This window comes from Bacillus rossius, chromosome 1 (assembly GCF_032445375.1).
Source record: "Bacillus rossius redtenbacheri isolate Brsri chromosome 1, Brsri_v3, whole genome shotgun sequence".
Classification (NCBI taxonomy): Eukaryota; Metazoa; Arthropoda; class Insecta; order Phasmatodea; family Bacillidae; genus Bacillus; species Bacillus rossius.
The window spans coordinates 292,386,676-292,406,449 of NC_086330.1; the positions used below are offsets into that span (position 1 = coordinate 292,386,676).

The following is a 19,774-nucleotide window of genomic DNA, read 5'->3' on the forward strand; positions in this document are numbered from 1 at the left end:
TGTCGCCACAGATTTCTATTAACTGGTTTTGAATTTTTGGGCTTGAATATAAAGCATTTTGTGGGGCATTAATTAAACGACTCTTTAAAAATGCATTCCCTGACTCAACAGCATATCTCAAAAGAGCACGAAAATTTCCTCATTCTTAAGATTATCATCATCAGCACAGTTAATTTCCAAATTTTCCACACATCCAGAGTCTTATTTTCCTCGTAATGCAATGCCTTGTTTTCCACAAAAAATAATGGCACCTACAATTGACTTCAGTTTCATCCGGTTTTCTTGCTTCTGCTTCTTATTTTCGGATGACAAAATTTCTATTATATTGGCAGATTTTTCAGACATTACTTTTAAGAAATTGTCAGCCATTTGGCTATATTGTTTGTGGTAGCCAGTTTGAGAATGGGCTTTGAATGTTTCGATTGCTTTCTTCCAGTTGCAGAAAGGTTGATTAACAAGTTTACCCAACTGTTGATATTATCCTTTGCCTTCACCTTCAGCACTACGACCCATCACCACACATGTTCGGCAGAATGCTCCCTGTTTAGCTTCTGAATACATCAGCCACGTAAATCTTTTTAGCCATTTGTGCTGAAAACTCAAATTTCGGGTCGATGTAGTAGGGAACTGGTAATTATTAGGCGGTGGCCAGGGCTCTTTTAATAATTTTTCTTTAATAAAATCGTTTAAAACTGAAAATTCTGTGTCATGATAATTTCCTATATCAAAATCAACTAAAATACTCGCAGCAGATGCTGAACGTACAGTAGTCGTTGGAACACTTGTCACAGCAGTCATAACTTGAGTAACAGTCACTGGAGCATATATTGCCGAAGCAGCCATCGCTGGAGCAGTTGTTGCAGCAATAGCTACAGCAGCAGACATCACTGGAGCAGTCATCTTCGAAGCTGATGTCGCTGTAGCAGTTGTCGTCGGAGCAATATCTACAGCACCAGATGTCACTGGAGCAATCATCTTCGAAGCAGACGTCGCTGGAGCACTCGTCGCCTGAGAAATAGCCACAGCAGCAGACGCCACTGGAGTAGTCATCTTTTGAGGAGATGTCGCTGCAGCAGTTTTAACCGAAGCAATCGTCGCCGAAGCAGACGTCGTTGACGAAGCTGTCGTTGGAGCAATAGCCACCAGAACAGACGTAATGGAAGCGGACGTCGTTAGATCATGTGTTACGGGAGAAATCCTCGCATTTGTGTTAGCTTGTGTTTCGTTAGTTGGTCGGCTAGTTAACGGTTGATTGAGTTTTATTCTAAGTTCTCTATATATTTCGGCATTAAATCGCGGGTCGTAGGGTTCAAGATTAGGTTGGAAAGCTAATTCTACTGTATTCGCGAAGGCTTGTGCCTTATCTATCGGTGCAAAAGCGACCCCGGTGTGAGTTTGCAGAGGAGGAATTTTGTCTCTCTTGGTCATACTCCAGGTGCTGCCTGCCATATTGCACCTGTAGCTGGGAAACTTTTGCCTCCCATTGGCTGCTTCTCCACAGAGTTATTAAATCGGAAATTATACTTTGTAATAATTCGTTTATGCTCGTTTTTTTTATGTCGCGCTGCCTACGGCTACTATATTCGCGCCTCAACCTATTTTTTTGAGAAATTAAATCCCTAATATACGCCGGCAGTTCGTCCTGTTTATACTTAACCTCCTTTTCTGGAATGAACGAGTGCATTGCAGTTTGGATGGTAACTGTAAGTTCCGTCACTGCTGATTCTACATTTTTTGTTTCTAGGTTGGCAGCATCGGCTGTAGGTATATTGTCAACTAAGTACGTCTGAAAACTTCGGCAGTCAGCTTTTTTGTAATCTTTAATTTTTCTCGGCGGATTGGTTTCAGTGTCCGCGTCATCGAATATTAGGTGCACTGGGAAATGATTAGACGAAATTTCATATACGACTCGGAGTTCAAACCCCGAGTGAACTCTCTTATTTAAAACAATATCTAACATGTCGGGGTTTGACCTTAATGCTCCACTATCGTGCGTTAGCTCTGAGGGAGCATAGACCTGGTAATTTTTATTAGACTCGTGCCTTTGCAACAGGGAGCCATTGGCTGTGTTGCTCCGGCAGTTCCAGTCTTTATGTTTGGCATTAATATCGCCAACTGCTAAATATGCGGGAGCTGAGACACATAGGATGTTCAGCTCGTTCTCAGTTAATGATTTGCCCGGCGCACACTGGTCCAAAATCCCAAAAAGCTGGCCAAAAGTCGAAAAAAAAAATGTTCTTTCTAGGAACATTTGACTGTTGGAATATTAGTAGTGGTACCTCTAGCACGTATTAACACCGTTAGGGACGGGTAAGGGTCCCTACCTAATGCTCCACTATCGTGCGTTGGCTCTGAGGGAGCATAGACCTGGTAATTTTTATTAGACTCGTGCCTTTGCAACAGGGAGCCATTGACTGTGTTGCTCCGGCAGTTCCAGTCTTTATGTTTGGCATTAATATTGCCAACTGCTAAATATACGGGAGCTGAGACATATCGGATGTTCAGCTCGTTCTCAGTTAATGATTTGCCCGGCGCACACTGGTCCCAAATCCCAAAAAGCTGGCCAAAAATCGAAAAAAAAAAAGTTCTTTCTAGGAACATTTGACTGTTGGAATATTAGTAGTGGTACCTCTAGCACGTATTAACACCGTTAGGGACGGGTAAGGGTCCCTACCTGGCTCATGAATTTAGTTTGTTTCGAAGCGTCGAGCGTGTCGTTTTGTTAGCGTGTGACGCACCCAAAAATTCCTCAAGTTCAAAAACGTATAGAAAAGTGAAAAGTGAACCGATTAGGATTCTGCAAAATGGATTATTCTCCAGAACGTAAGTAAATTTCAGATGTGTTGCCTTTAATTAATGGTATTAATTAGTAGTATATAATAGTTCCTCCGGGCACAGGCTCCAGGCGGTGGTGCCGACCGCCATCTTGGATTGTGACGTCACGGCGGCCATCTTGGATGGTTGTGACCTTGACCTTGACCCCGGCGGCCATTTTGGATCCGCCATTTTGGATGAAGTAATTGTGTGTTCTCGAAAATTGTGTGTTCTCGAAAATTCCGGCGATGTGTTTTCCGCCATTTTGAATTATGATGTCACCGTTGCAAATTTTGTTACGGTCGCCATCTTTAACTTTTGTTATGCATTATCCAATTGCAATGAAAAAAAATTTAAAATTTATAAAAAATTCAAATAATAAAAATTTAATAAAAAATATTTAAAAAACAAACATTTACGACACGGAGTTCGGAGTCCTCGGTTCGAACCCGGCGAAGGCATAAAAATTAAAAAATGGCGACCGATCCAACCCTCACAGTGGCTGCTGGCATACTGACCCCCACCACTTTTTGCCATTCATATATATCGTCACCTAGTATGACGTCATGTCTGCCATCTAGCCTTCGATGCTGGAAGCCATCATCATTGTATCGTCGGCGAGAGTGCGCTGACGCCATGTTAGTTTAATTATTATCTGCTAGAGTGCAGTAATCATTTATTACTGTGACACCCGCCATCTTGAAATTTGGACGCCATCTTGAAAATCCATAATTATTTAGCTAGAAATTCGGGAAAAGTTCCAAAATTCATTAAAAAAATCACTCATTATTTACATATTGATTCGATCCGCTCCTGTCCTCGGTTCGATACCCGACGATGCAATAATGTTTAATTTTATGTAAAAAATAATAATTTCAATAAACCATGTTCAACATTCTTAAAAGAGACTTTAAATCTTCTACTACCATCATCCTATCAGACATCAAGACCAACATATTGGTAATTCATAATTTTAATGCTAGAGATTCGGGAAAAAGTTCAAAATTCATTAAATAAATTTGTAATCTATATACTGATTGATAAGATCGACTAAGGTCCTTGGTTCGATCCCTGGCCGATACAAAACAACTTTAATATTTTGAAAAAGTACCACTAAAGTTACAAGTTTGAGAAAATAAAAACACCACAAGTTCTTTTAAAAAAAAACTTTTATTACATACATACTACACTACTACAAGTACAAAAAAATACACAGTCAAATTACTTAAGTTTTGTGGATTACTTGATTCAAACAGTCTTCTTAAAGGACGAAGTAAGTCTTTTACATGTTTGTAAATGTCTATTCAGTTTATCTGGTCGACATATTGGTACACCACAATTTTCACACAAAGACGAAATATCGACTTCATTAAAAGGACAGTGATATATTTCGTGTCGTTGTGCACTTTGAATATTTGCCAATGTTTTGTTACAAAATATACAGCTTGATTCCGATGAATGTACAGCCAGTATATCACAATTCCTGAGGTGCCGTTTTAATCTTCCATATTGTACAAACTTGCTTAAACACCTGTTGCACTGATATTTAATGCGTTCAGAGTTATTACTACAATTGTGTATTACATTATCCCGTAATTTCAAGTTTTTGATCTTCTCACAGTACGTGCAGTCGGGTGATGCAACACCGCTGGATGCTCCTTCCTTCATCAATGACACTGGAACTGTTGACAACCATTGTAACACTGCTGACATGTTAACTTCTGAAGCCGTTGAGGTCTGCTCTGCAGAAGATGTTGCACGCGTCGAAATCTCCTGCTGTGCTGAGATAGCAGGTGTAGCTGTAGACATCGTTGTCATCGTGCTCTGCACTGATGATGGTAGACGTTCGATCCAGGTTGGTGTAGATAGTGGTAATGATGCCGTCGAGTTCTCAAGAATAGCTAGATACCGGTCTATTATGTTATACAAGTCTAACTATCCGATCCGTTCATCACCGCAGTCAGAGACGGACTGAATTTCATATCACCAAGGTCTCACCTATATAATCTCATCAGCTGGTACAACACATGAGTCAAAACAATAACCATGTTCATTATACTCGCACTTAACTTTCTCGGAGCATTTTTTATAATGATGTAAGCTATCGAGACGTGAAATTAGTTTATTACATTTTATACACTGAAACGTTATTCTTTGAGCATTATTCTGACAGCTGCTTCTTTCATGTCTGCGCGCATTTGTAGGTTTAGTAAAAGATGCGCCACAATATTTGCATTGATTCGCTGTACGCTCTTCATTAATTGAAGTCTGGAATGCAGATGAAACTTCAGCTGATGATGGAACAGCACGTATCGTTGTCTCCTCTGCAGTCGGTATCGGGATCTCCGACTCCATCATCGTTGCTGCCATCGAGGTCCCCGCTGCTGACGGTAAACAGTCTATTCCGGTCGACATAACTAAACCTCACGAAACTACCTGAAGAGAGCAAGTCCGTACAGCACCGTGGTCAGAGGTGAACTGCGGGTCCAGTCGTCTGAACCCGCTTATATACCCGCGGTCTACTGGTATACTACATGAGTCAAAATATTGTCTGTATTTAAAATAACTTTTTTTCCTATTATTTATCCAAAAATTGTAGAAATAAAAAACACACGAGTTCAAGTTTTACACATTTATTTATAAAAAGTATACAAATACATATTAGGTTAAGGAATCAAGCATTTTCTAAAGCAAAGTCTTTAATGCCGCACGAACTGACTCGTCGACTCCGGTTCCAACTGGTTCATTGACTCCGGTTCCAACTGGGTCACCGGTCACGGGATCAGGAACACAGGTTTCCAGAAGGTCATCTTCTGCGACGCCGACAACTCCGACAAGACATGGTCGAAGACGTCTGTGACCACGTCTACGCCTGGGCTTTGGCTCAGTGCCAGTTGGGACAGATTCACTGCCTGAACTGCGACGACGAGACACACACCGTTTGGACGTCTGCGTAGAAGCATCACAGGTCGCAACAGGTTGCAACACGTCCATGTTTGGTGTTGCACATGCAGACGAGGCGACTACCTCAGCGATGCTAGCAGGAAGGATTGTGTGTGGTCTCATGTGATAGACGGCACAGTTTCCAGGTTCGCAACAATCTACCAGCTGCTGAGTCGGTTCTTAGGACACAGGAAAGTGCGCAAACCGCCAATGCTGAGCGCCTCCATCACAGGCTTCTGTATATCGCACCCCCAGAATAAGACTGTCGTAACTACGAATTCAATGTTTTGAGTAAATTGGGTTTAAAAATTTGAAAGTTTCATGATAAATCAGGGTCAGCTACCTCCCTTTCGTAATTTTTGTGGCATGTGTTGTTATTGCAATGCTTTGAAAGTTGTATATAATAGGGCATCCGGAAACTGGGTTCTGGGTGTGGTGCCGGTGCCGGCTCCGCCATCTTGGATTGTAACGTCACGGCGGCCATCTTGGATGAGTGTAACGGGACATAGCGTAATGGGACAAGTTTGACCTTGACCTTTGACCCTCAAAATTCGCCAAAATTGGGCAAAAATTGCCCAAAATTCCACAAAATTCGTCAAAATTTACATTTCTGTGAAAAAAATTCCGCCAAAAATTCTCAAAAAATTCCACAATTTAAAAATCAGGATTTCGAAAATCCTCAAAAGTCGTTTTGTCCTAGAAAGAACCCAAATTCCTAAAAGCGGCTTAAAACTCCTAAGAGCTAGCCGCTCTAAGCCGCAGAGGTCATGACCTTGAAAATTAGGATGCCATGACAGCCATATTGGATGATGACGTCACCGTTGCAATTTTCGTTACGGCCGCCATCTTTAAAATCTTAATTTATTATCCGATTTTAATGAAATTTTTTTTAAAATTTATAAAAAAATTCAATTAATAAAAATTTAATAAAAAATATTTAAAAATCATACATTAACGACACGGAACTCGGAGTCCTCAGTTCGAACCCGACGAGCGCAAAAAAAAAAATAAAAAATGGCGACCGATCCTTCCCCCCGTGGTGACTTTTGGCAGACTGACTCACCCCAATTTTTTTTAAAGCATATATATCGTCACCTAGTATGACGTCATGTCCGCCATCTTGTCTTCGATGCTGGAGACCACCATCTTGTTTTCGGCCGCTAGAGTACGCTGACGTCATGTTAGTTTAACTCTTACCCGCTAGAGTGCAGTAATCATTTATTATTGCTGTGACACCCGCCATCTTGTCATTTGGCCGCCATCTTGAAAATCCGTAATTATTTAGCTAGAAATTCGGGAAAAGTTCCAAAATTCATTAAATAAATCACTCATTAATTTACACATTGATTCGATGGATTCCTGTCCTCGGTTCGATACCCGATCGATGCAATAATGTTTAATTTTATGAAAAAAAAAACAATAACCTCAATAAACCATGTTCAACATTCTTAAAGAGACTTAAAATCCTCTACTACCATCATCCTATAAGCCATTAAGACCAACATATTGGAAATTCGTTATTTTAATGCTAGAGATTCGGGAAAAAGTTCAAAATTCATTAAATAAATTTGTAATCTATATACTGACTGATTAGATCGACTAAGCTCCTTGGTTCGATCCCTGGATGATACAAAACAACTTTAATTTTAAAAAAAATACTAAAAAAGTGTTAGGTGTGAGAAAATAAAAACACCGCAAGTTCTTTAAAAAAACTTTTATTACATACATACTACACTACTACAAGTACAAAAAAAAATACACAGACAAATTACTAAAGTCTTGTGGATTTCTCGACGTCTGCATCTGCCACCCACGAATTGAAGCGAGGTGGAAAGGCCCACCACTTGACGTAGGATAGTCCATTTCTTCGTTTTATAATCTTCTCCACCAAGTACGTATCGGGATACAACGTAGGCAACGTAGGCTGAATCTCTTCGGCATAGAAGCCGCCATGGATAGGTTTGTGGTCCAAATCTTCGAGGTAGTAGGTCCTAGGCTCTGATTCACGAACATGGGTCACACGGAAAAGTTCGGGACTCCAGTTCGCAGTGAAACCTTTCTCGAAGATACCTTTCTGCTTGGAGATTCGCACAATGTCGCCGACGTTAGCTTTACGCTTTCGTGGATCTTTCTTCTTCGTGTTGGGAAAAACTGTTTGAAGCAGGCGATTATCCTTTACGTCCTTTGGCTTCATTTTCGTGGTAGAATGCACAGTGGAATTATACTCGCTTATTAGTTTCGGCAAGATGTCAAGCCACTTGTAATTTCCGTTAGCCGTGAACTGCCGCCACATCTTGGAACGCAAAGTTCTGTTAAACCTTTCGACAACGGAGGCTTTGACGTTACTAAATGTAGAGTAGTGTTTGATGCCATACTTCTTCATCAAAGCCTTGAAGGTCGCATTGTAGAATTCTTCCCCGAGGTCCGTTTGCAGGTGCGACGGTACACGTCCATCACGCAAAATATTGTTCATGGCCTTGGCTACGTCAGTTGCAGTCTTTGATTTGACAGGTCTAGCCCAAGCGAACTTGCTATAAACATCGATGACTGTCAACATGTACTTGAAACCTTTATTCAGTCGGGAATACGGTATCATCTCAACAAGGTCCGCCTGGAATAAATCATCAATTCCACGAACTATGACTTTGCGACGAAGGTATTTCCGTCTAGCAGGAGCATGAAGTTCGCGAGCGATTCCGGTTCGACTCATTGTATGTAGCCGGCTTCCTTCAGTTCTTCAAGTATGGAGACTATTTCGTTGATGTGCGAATAGTTTCCTACACTAAGCGATGCATGTAGAATTCTAAGGCGATCAACTAATTCATTAGGGTCGTCCCAATATACATAGTCAAATGTCTGACCACTTTCTAGCTTTTTTAAACCTTCGCCATGTATTGTTAGTTCACTGAAGAGATTAGCGAGAATGTCGATTTTTTCATGATCTACGTCTTTATATACACCACTATCTGGATCGTTATCGCGAAAATGTGCATTGGTTAGCTCTAGCAGTTTTTTGTACTCTTGTAAGTCGTTGTGAGAATATCCTTTAGGCTCCCTGCGAAACAGCAATTCGTACAGACCCGGAGTCCCGCGCGTTTTGAACTCTGCTACGCGCACGATATTTCCTGGTAGAAAGTCTATTTCTTTAGCACCGAGGAACCATTTGTTATGTTTTCTGTACACTCCGTAGGTCGTGTCATTATTCCGGCTCGTAAACGATATCAGGTATGGTCGGACCATTGCATTAACTTGATGTCCCTTTTTCGGTATTTTTTTCTTGTGCATGGACTCTGTACTTGTTAAGTCCTCTTCTTCTCGATCTGGTTCATACTTTCTCTTCTTTACAGTCGGCATTTCATCTTCAACTTCTGTCTTCACAATGAAGGCTGGTTCTTCCTTGTTTTTAAGTTCGTCGAGGCGACTAGTGATTGGTTTAAATATCTCCTCATTTTCCATCTCACGTGCAAGTCTGGTTCGTCTAGCAAGTAAATATTTTTCGCGAACAGACTGTATAGCTCGATGAAGGTCACTGGCCAGGTCCGACATTGTACTGGCTGAAAACTTATTGCAAGACCTCCTTTTATACTTTTTAATTCGATCGCAGAAACTTCTTTCTTGTGTTTGGCCAAATCTGAATTTGTTGACGATTGAGATAGTGATGCTTTCAGACTACTTTGAAAAGTCCTCAGATCGTCCCGTCTTTGTGCATTCGAAACTTCGATCATGTCGCGAATGCGAGAATCCGAGGCTTCCACACGCTGGTCGATGTCAACGAGGTACTCAAGTAATTCCTTTTTCACCCCGTCTATTTTTTGAGCCAGTAGCGAAATGTATTTGCGGATAACGTCGTCATGAGACTTGAGAGCAGTACGTAAGTCTCGACTGCTACGACCGAATTTCGAAATGCTATGACTCATGTTTGGTGATAAATTGATCGAAACCTCGTCTGTACCTGCCCTTATATAGAGGCCAGTCTTTGACTATAACTAGGAATCCGTGTTCTTCTTTCCAACACAAGGAGCACATGTCTTTGAATTCCTGGAATGTCATGTCGGTGTTTACGTGATCATCATAAGCGTGGCGTAAATTAAGTTCGTCCATGCGAAACAAAACTATGACATTTGCGTTGTCTCGTAGGAGATGTTTTGGAATACGACTGTACGTCTGACACAGGTAAACGCAGTCTACCTTGGCGTGTCTGCCCATGGAAAAGTACTCTTGTATTATGCCTTGTTTCTCACACATTACATCGTCGAAAACAAACACGGAATTGGCTTTTGCTTCGCTTGGAGGTACAACATCGGTATTATCGCTAAACGGAAAATACTCCAGACCATCCACAGATCGTAGAACAGTTGCTAGGCGCTGGTACTTTGGCTGTTGCAACGACTTGGAATACAAGTAAACATTCTCGAACCGAAGACCATTTGGTTCCTCCAGTAAACTCAGTAAAACACACGTCTTGCCACAGTTTGACGGGCCCGCCATTATGCATCGTACGGCAGAAGGCAACAGTAAGCCATGTCGTGATTCACGTGCACTAAATACATCGTCTTGCGTAATGCGCACGGGCAAACACACGTCTTGCTTGACGACCTGCATTGTACTAAAGTAATTGTATAAAAGAAGCGTATTTATACTTTCTGGTCAGTTGTGCGTAATGACTCGAAGAGGTAAGAACAAAAAACACATCGGCGCGGGACTCGTAAACTCGCTGATAAACAAACTACCATTCGAGCTACACATTCCCGGCTACAGATTTTGCGGCCCCGGGACTAAACTAGCGAAAAGATTAGCTCGCGGTGACGTGGGCATTAATTCTCTCGACGAAAAGTGCAAGCAGCACGATATCGCATATTCATTAAGCAAGGATCTGGAATCCAGGCACCGGGCCGACGAGATATTGGCACAGGAAGCCGAAGATATAAGCAAATCGTCGAACGCGGGACTAGGAGAGAAAATCGCAGCGTGGGGCGTATCTAAGATCATGAAGGCAAAGACGAAATTAGGACTGGGTGCTCGTCGAGCCAGCTCCATCAAGTCAAAGACTAACTCACGCAAGACCAAACGCAAGATCGGTGCAGGCGTGCAAAAAGCCAAGCAAAAACTACAGACTCTCGACAAGAAGATTATAGGAGGATTTCTTCCTTTGCTTTTGCCTGCATTGGGTGCTCTCGGCGGCCTCATCGGTGCAACGAGCGGTATAGTGCGGGCAGTCAACACTTCGAAGAATGAACGCAAGCAGTTAAAAGAAGCACAGCGACACAATGCCAGCATGGAAGCCATTGCCATCGGTAAAAAAACGGCGCAGGACTGTACTTGCATCCTCACAAGGCAGGCCGAGGCATGAGAAAGAAACGAATGAAAAAATCCTAAGTTCATTGCCGAAACGTCCGCTCACAAATATAGATTTAATAAAGTACGCTCGAAAACTTAAAATACCAAATTTCCGCGGCGTGTTTATGCGAGACACTTTGCCCAGCAAGCCAAACACACGTGAGTGTGCCATAATTAATTTAGACACGTCGGCGGGTCGCGGCACGCACTGGGTGGCCTATGTAAAGACGGGAAAAAAAGCAACTTACTACAACAGTTTTGGAAATTTACGCCCTCCGCCCGAACTGCGACAGTACCTGGGCCGGTCCACTACGATGTTTTACAATTACGAAACGGAACAGAAGCCTAATCAAACAAACTGCGGACACTTGTGTCTTCGCTTTTTAACAAACAAAAATAAGCTGACAAATAAAAATTGCTACTTAAATGTTGTGCAGTGATGTTAATTTATTAGTCATGTCGATAACACTTACCCTGACAGGTCACGCATCTGATCTGCGGGCGGTTCATTTCCCGCCTCTGGATTTAGACGGAGAATGGTGTATCGGACTCGTAGATTTTCAAACGTATAATGCCATACCTAATATCGACGAAGAAAATTGCAAGATCTGCTTCCTGAAAAGTGATGGGACCGCTCATGAAATACGGTTACCTGTTGGCTCTTACGAAATTGACGACATTGCAAATTACATCAGGGATATGTTACCACAGGATGTAGACTTTCAACTGCGTGGAAATCCAAACACTCAAAAAATCATTCTAACATGCAGTGAAAATGTCGACTTTACGAAACCTGACACCATAGGTACGATGCTAGGATTCGAATCAAAGGTTTATGATACGGGAAGAACGTACGAATCTACACGCGCAGTAAACATTTTGCCTGTGAATGTCATAAGAATAAACTGTAATTTGGCAAGTGGAACGTATCTCAACGGAAGACTAAGCAACATGCTGCACGAGTTTTCGCCGATGGTCCCGCCAGGATATAAACTGGTCGAAGTACCGCAAAGTATCATTTACGTTCCAGTCGTCGTGAAGTGCGCACACGAAGTCGTCGTCCGAATCGTTGACCAGCGAGGACGATTGGTGAATTTTCAAGACGAAGAAATTACATTACGTCTGCACTTGAAGCGATGGGCATAAAGTTCGTAACACCGAACAGTTATAAAAGAAATCGTATTGGCGTGAACAAGAACAGTTCTCTACCAGACATCGGTGCATTAACACCTGACAACATAAAGTATCTTCTCAGTATTGGACAAGTGCCGAATAAATATGGAAGACGAAATCCTCAACGTGGAAGATCCAGTCATTTTTGATGACAGCATTACGAAAATGGAATTGCACGAGTACCAGCCTTTCCTGCTCGGACCGTACGCACTACCATCGGAAGTACGCATTGCAGTACAGCACCAAGATATTTGTACTTTACCTTCGCAGTCATTTCTACGTATTAGAGGCACGCTTACAAAAGCGGATGGTACGCATCCGACAACGACGTCAATATCCTGCAATGGTATTCTTCACCTAATCGAGCGCATTACTTATGTACTCAATGGTGTCGAGGTAGACCAGACGAGAGATGTAGGCATAACATCTGCTATGAAAAATTACCTTTCGCTCACGCCAAATGAACTGTCTGCTGCAAAGATGGCCGGTTGGGCTCTCGAGGATGAATATAAGCTTCCGGTTTATGCCGAAGGGAAGTTCGAAGTTTGTGTTCCTCTGTCCATGCTTCTTGGATTCGCTGAGGACTACAAGCATATAATCATTAATTCGAAACAAGAGCTCGTACTGCTTCTAGCCATCACGCACATTAATGCAATTGTCGCCGCTGCAGAAAACCCTCAAGATGTCTCGCTAACACTACAGTCTATCGAGTGGATGCTGCCCCACATCCAAGTGAGCACCGTTGAACGAGTCAAGATGTTGAAGAACATAGAAAATGGCAAGAATTTCGATGTGCCATTCCAATCCTGGAGCCTGGAAACTTACCCTGGCTTGCCTCATAGTCAGCGTATCAATTGGATAGTAAAGTCCAGCTTCGCTACGGAAAAACCAAGATACATCATCGTCGGGCTTCAGACCGGAAGACAGCTCAATGCAGGAGTAAGTCGCTCCGTATTTGATAACTGTCAAATACGTAATGTAAAAATATTTTTAAACAGCGAAAGTTATCCGTACGTTGACATGAACATGGACTTTGAAAGTGGAAGATTCCTTCTAGCATATCAAATGTATGCCAAGTTTCAGCAAGCTTACTATGGGCGGAGACAGTCACCGATACTGAGTCCCGACAGTTTCAAGAACAAGGCACCGTTAATGGTGTTTGACGTTTCCAAACAGGATGATCGAATAAATTCAAACATCATCGACTGTAGGATCGAGATAACGACTAGCGGAAATATTCCACCAAACACCTATGCTTTTTGTCTGATACTTCACGATCGGCTTGCTTCGTACAATTGTCGAGACAAACTTGTGAAAATTCTGACATAAATACTGTTTCGTTTTCGATAATAATTTAGTTACGACCGAGCATTGCTAGCGACAAGATGTATGGCAACCTGCAAGGTTTCCAGAGTCAAAATGGATTCGTGCTCAAGGAAATTAGCGTCACCTCTGGAGACAAGACTCGAACCCGCAGCCTCCGACCTCCGTATCCGTGGAAACTACTAGACGAAAAAAGTAAACGGTCGAACGAATGGCTATGTAAATATTATCACGGACTAGAGTGGGACGAATGAAAAATTCCGTACCACCAAGTCAAAAACACACTTCAAGATTTACTTCTGCAAAATCCGCGTGGTATAATCTACGTTGCCGGACCTGAACAGAAGAAATGGCTACGAGAACTGTGCGACGTTGGAGCAGCTGAAATCGTAGATATACAGACCGACTACGGCTGTCCTTCCCTGCGCAAGCTTAGTGCAATATACGACATGCAGCCATGTGACAAGTTTGAACGTGTCTCTGCCTGTACAAACTCGCAGCTAATGCAGAAATGGCACACACAATGTTAGTAGGAGCCTGCATATATAAATGGCGTACATACGTACGTGCCTTCAGTTGACGTTCGACCTGCAAGAAGATGTTTACGTTTCATCCTGCTAACGTGTATGTGAGCGCAAGACCTAGCTTCAGCAGTGTCGAGTACAGCTACTGGGATTCCGGATATCTACGTACATATACAGAAACCTGTGATGGAGGTGCTCAGCATTGGCGGTTTGCGCACTTTCCTGTGTCCTACGAACCGACTCAGCAGCTGGTAGCTTATTGCGAACCTGGAAACTGTGCCGTCTATCACATGAGACCACACACAATCCTTCCTGCTAGCATCGTTGAGGTAGTCGCCTCGTCTGCATGTGCAACACCAAACATGAGCGTGTTGCAACCTGTTGCGACCTGTGATGCTTCTATGCAGACGCCCAAACGGTGTGTGTCTCGTCGTCGCAGTTCAGGCAGTGAATCTGTCCCAACTAGCACTGAGCCAAAGCCCAGGCGTAGACGTGGTCACAGACGTCATCGACCATGTCTTGTCGGAGTTGTCAACGTCACAGAAGATGACCAGCTGGAAACCTGTGTTCCTGATCCTGTGGCCTGCGAACCAGTTGGAACCGGAGTCAACGAACCAGTTGGAACCGGAGTCAACGAACCAGTTGGGACCGGAGTCGACGTGTCAGTTCGTGCGGCATTAAAGACTTTGCTTGTGAAAATGCTTGATTCCTTAACCTAATATGTATTTGTGTAATTTTTATAAATAAATGTGTAAAACTTGAATTCGTATGCTTTTTATTTCTACAATTTTTAGGTACCTAATAGGAAAAAAAAATAATTTTAAATTCAGACATTATTTTGACTCATGAGGTATACCAGTAGACCACGGGTATATAAGTGAGGTTCAGACGACTGGACCCGCAGTTCACCTCTGGTCGCGGTGCAGTACGGACGTGCTCTCTCCATTAAGTTTCGTGAGATTTAGTTATGTCGACCGGAATAGAATGTTTACCGACAGCAGCTGGGACCTCGGTGGCAGCAACGATGATGGAGTCGGAGATCCCGATACCGACTGCAGAGGAGATCCCGATACCTGCTGCAGAGGAGACAACGATACGTGCTGTTCCATCATCAGCTGACGTTTCATCATCTGCATTCCAGACATCAAGTAATGAAGAGCATACATCGCATCAATGCAAATATTGTGACGCATCTTTTACTTTTTCTTCAAATGCGCGCAGACATGAAAGAAGCAGCTGTCAGAATAATGCTCAAAGAATACTGTTTCAGTGCAAAAAGTGCAATAAACTAATTTCACGTCTCGATAACTTACATCGTCATTATAAAAAATGCTCCGAGACGTATAATGAACATGGTTATTGATTTGACTCATGTGTTGTACCGGCTAATGAGACTATATAAGTGAGACCCCAGGTGATATGGACTTCAGTCCGTCTCTGGCTGCGGTGATGAACGGCTCGGATAGTTAGACTTGTATAACATAATGGACCAGTATCTATCTATTCTTGAGAACTCGATGGCATCATTACCAGTATCAACACCAACCTGGATCGAAGGTCTACCATCATCAGTGCAGAGCCCGATGACAACGATGTCTACAGCTACACCTGCTCTCTCAGCACAGCGGGAGATTTCGACGTGTGCAACATCTTCTGCAGAGCAGACCTCAACGGCTTCAGAAGTTAACATGTCAGCAGTGTTACAATGGTTGTCAACAGTTCCAGTGTCATTGATGAAGGAAGGTGCATCCAACGGTGTTCCATCATCCGGCTGCACGTACTGCGAGAAGATCAAAAACTTGAAATTACGTGATTATGTTATACACAATTGTAGTAATAACTCTGAACGCATTAAATATCAGTGCAACAGATGTTTAAGCAAGTTTGTACAATATGGAAGATTAAAACGGCACCTCAGGAATTGTGATAGACTGGCTGTACATTCATCGGAATCAAGCTGTATATTTTGTAACAAAACATTGGTAAATATTCAAAGTGCACAACGACACGAAATATATCACTGTCCTTTTAATGAAGTCGATAATTCGGCTTTGTGTGAAAATTGTGGTGTACCAATATGTCGACCTGATAAACTGAATAGACATTTAAAGTCATGTAAAGGACTTAGTCCGTATAGTAAGAAGACTGTTTCAATCGAGAAATCCACAAGACTTTAGTAATTTGTCTGTGTATTTTTTTTTTGTACTTGTAGTAGTGTAGTATGTATGTAATAAAAGTTTTTTTAAAGAACTTGCGGTGTTTTTATTTTCTCACACCTAACACTTTTTTAGTATTTTTTTAAAATTAAAGTTGTTTTGTATCATCCAGGGATCGAACCAAGGAGCTTAGTCGATCTAATCAGTCAGTATATAGATTACAAATTTATTTAATGAATTTTGAACTTTTTCCCGAATCTCTAGCATTAAAATAACGAATTTCCAATATGTTGGTCTTAATGGCTTATAGGATGATGGTAGTAGAGGATTTAAAGTCTCTTTAAGAATGTTGAACATGGTTTATTGAGGTTATTGTTTTTTTTTCCATAAAATTAAACATTATTGCATCGATCGGGTATCGAACCGAGGACAGGAATCCATCGAATCAATGTGTAAATTAATGAGTGATTTATTTAATGAATTTTGGAACTTTTCCCGAATTTCTAGCTAAATAATTACGGATTTTCAAGATGGCGGCCAAATGACAAGATGGCGGGTGTCACAGCAATAATAAATGATTACTGCACTCTAGCGGGTAAGAGTTAAACTAACATGGCGTCAGCGTACTCTAGCGGCCGAAAACAAGATGGTGGTCTCCAGCATCGAAGACAAGATGGCGGACATGACGCCATACTAGGTGACGATATATATGCTTTGAAAAAAAGTGGTGGGAGTCAGTCTGCCAAAAGTCACCACGGGGGGAAGGATCGGTCGCCATTTTTTATTTTTTTTTGCGCTCGTCGGGTTCGAACTAAGGACTCCGAGTTCCGTGTCGTTAATGTATGATTTTTAAATATTTTTTATTAAATTTTTATTAATTGAATTTTTTTATAAATTTTAAAAAAAATTTAATTAAAATCGGATAATAAATCAAGATTTTATAGATGGCGGCCGTAACTAAAATTGCAACGGTGACGTCATCATCCAATATGGCTGTCATGGCATCCTAATTTTCAAGGTCATGACCTCTGCGGCTTAGAGCGGCTAGCTCTTAGGAGTTTTAAGCCGCTTTTAGGAATTTGGGTTCTTTCTAGGACAAAACGACTTTTGAGGATTTTCGAAATCCTGATTTTTAAATTGTGGAATTTTTTGAGAATTTTTGGCGGAATTTCTTTCACAGAAATGTAAATTTTGACGAATTTTGTGGAATTTTGGGCAATTTTTGCCCAATTTTGGCGAATTTTGAGGGTCAAAGGTCAAGGTCAAACTTGTCCCGTTACGCTATGTCCCGTTACACTCATCCAAGATGGCCGCCGTGACGTTACAATCCAAGATGGCGGAGCCGGCACCGGCACCACACCCAGAACCCAGTTTCCGGATGCCCTATTATATACTACTTTTGAAGATACCTTTTAATAGACATCTGAATTGAAAATAAATATTTAAAAAGAAATAATGAAAGAAGTTACAACAGTTTAACTGTTGGTGACAGGTGCAAATAAAGAATTACAACAATGTTTATTATGAATGATTATTGACATTCTGGTTAGTAAAGACCACAAAAACTAAATGTTACATTTTCCTTCATTAAACTTATAATACTTATAATAAAAGTTAATTCAACACAACAGCAGTCGAATTTGAACATTAAAAAAATGTAGAAACAACAAGTTAACTGTCAGTGACTATTTAAATACTTCAAGTTGGTTGAATATACTGTAGTTACTATAGAGAACAACCATAGTCACACTGTCCCAAATTACACTTATAATGCAAGTATCATCAATGCAACACTTTATTGTAGTTGTTTGTAAAGAGTTTTCATCAACAACAAAAAACACTAGCTACTCGCTTTCACATTCGAAAGTATCCTTATTGGGATTGTTGCTTCGCTTTGACTGATCAAGTGATCAGTAGTTGTTGGTAGGGACTGATAGAACTCGTGATATACACTTGGAATTATTCCATCAGTACATAATAATGAAAGGTTCTTCTTTTCAGAAGAGATACATGGCCTAGCTATGTAGGCAGGAGTGAGTAAAAAAACTTCAGAAAACGGACGACCTCTTCGACGTCGCCTAATATGGATAGATTTGAATTCGTCACTTTCAAAATCTGTCTTATAAAATAACACATATTTGTGATCTTTCTTGACTTTTAGTACGCGAATGTCGTTCCATTTCACGACATCTCCATGTTCATCTACAGTGAAATTACTTCCCATTTCTGCAGATAATGTCTTGAAGTCATGAAAGTCGGTAAAGTTCATTTCCCTCACATGATAAGGATTTCCTGTATTTTTGGAACACTGAACAATCCCAGTCCACTGTGAAGGTACATAAACAAGACCACTTTTCAAGGCTGTCTTTTTTTGTTTTTCGAGCTGCACACGTTCCTCAAGACTGGCGTTATTGTATTGCTCGCAAAGTACACACTGGTCCTTTTTTGGGGTGAAAAAACCTAAATTAAATTCGTTGTTGAACACTCTTGCATACCTGTGTTTCTTAGCACATGCCTCATTTGATATGCCACATTTTTCTTTATACAGTCGGTACATGTGAGAAATCGATAGGCTCCCATCTAAATAACATCGCCGTGTTTGAGCATGTAAGTAGTGGCTTTCTATCACAGGGAAGGATTTTATATGGCTGCGAATCCCATCTAATATAACATCTTTCGGTTAATAATGGCGGTCACCAGCTGTAGCATACAGTACCAACCTTTAAAATATATTTTCTCTTAACAACAAAACTGTTGTAACTGGAGTTACCACAATACCAAACTTTAAAAAATATTTTCTTTAAACAGCAAAACTGTGGTAACTGGAGTTACTACAGTTTTACAATCAATCCAATACCCATTCTCTGACAGATAATCTGTGATGTTATACATACGACAGTCTTTGTGTTTATACCCACTGTAAAACGATTAGATATATACTGTGGTTTTGTTCATTGTCTGATGTCCTTCGTACTTAGAGATACGACAATTTTACTGTTCTATGCGTGTCAAAACGGTGAGTCAGGCTGCGCAATTACCTCAAAATGGCATTTTTGGGAGTTACGACAGTATTATTCTGGGGGTGCGATATGTACGTAGATACCCGGAATCCCAGTAGCTGTACTCGACACTGCTGAAGCTAGGTCTTGCGCTCACGTACACGTTAGCAGGATGAAACGTAAACATCTTCTTGCAGGTCGAACGACAACTGAAGGCACGTACGTAGGTACGTCATTTATATATGCAGGCTCCTACTAACACTGTGCGTGCCATTTCTGCATTAACTGCGAGTTTGTACAGGCACAGACACGTTCAAACTTGTCACGTGGCTGCACGTCGTATATTGCACTAAGCTTCCGCAGGGAAGGACAGCCGTAGTCGGTCTGTAAGTCTACAATTACAACTGACGCATCACACAACTTGCTCAGCCATTTTTTCTGTTCAGGTCCGGTAACGTAGATTATTTCGTTTTGAACTAGTAAATCTTCAATAGTGTTTTTCACT

At 41.5% G+C, this 19,774-nt stretch overlaps 1 protein-coding gene across 2 annotated transcripts in view; it reads right to left on the minus strand.

Annotated features, from left to right (window-relative positions):
• LOC134527745 (uncharacterized) overlaps positions 1-19,774 on the minus strand; it is a 148,211-nt gene that overhangs the window by 93,341 nt on the left and 35,096 nt on the right. The gene's annotated exons all lie outside the window — the stretch shown is intronic.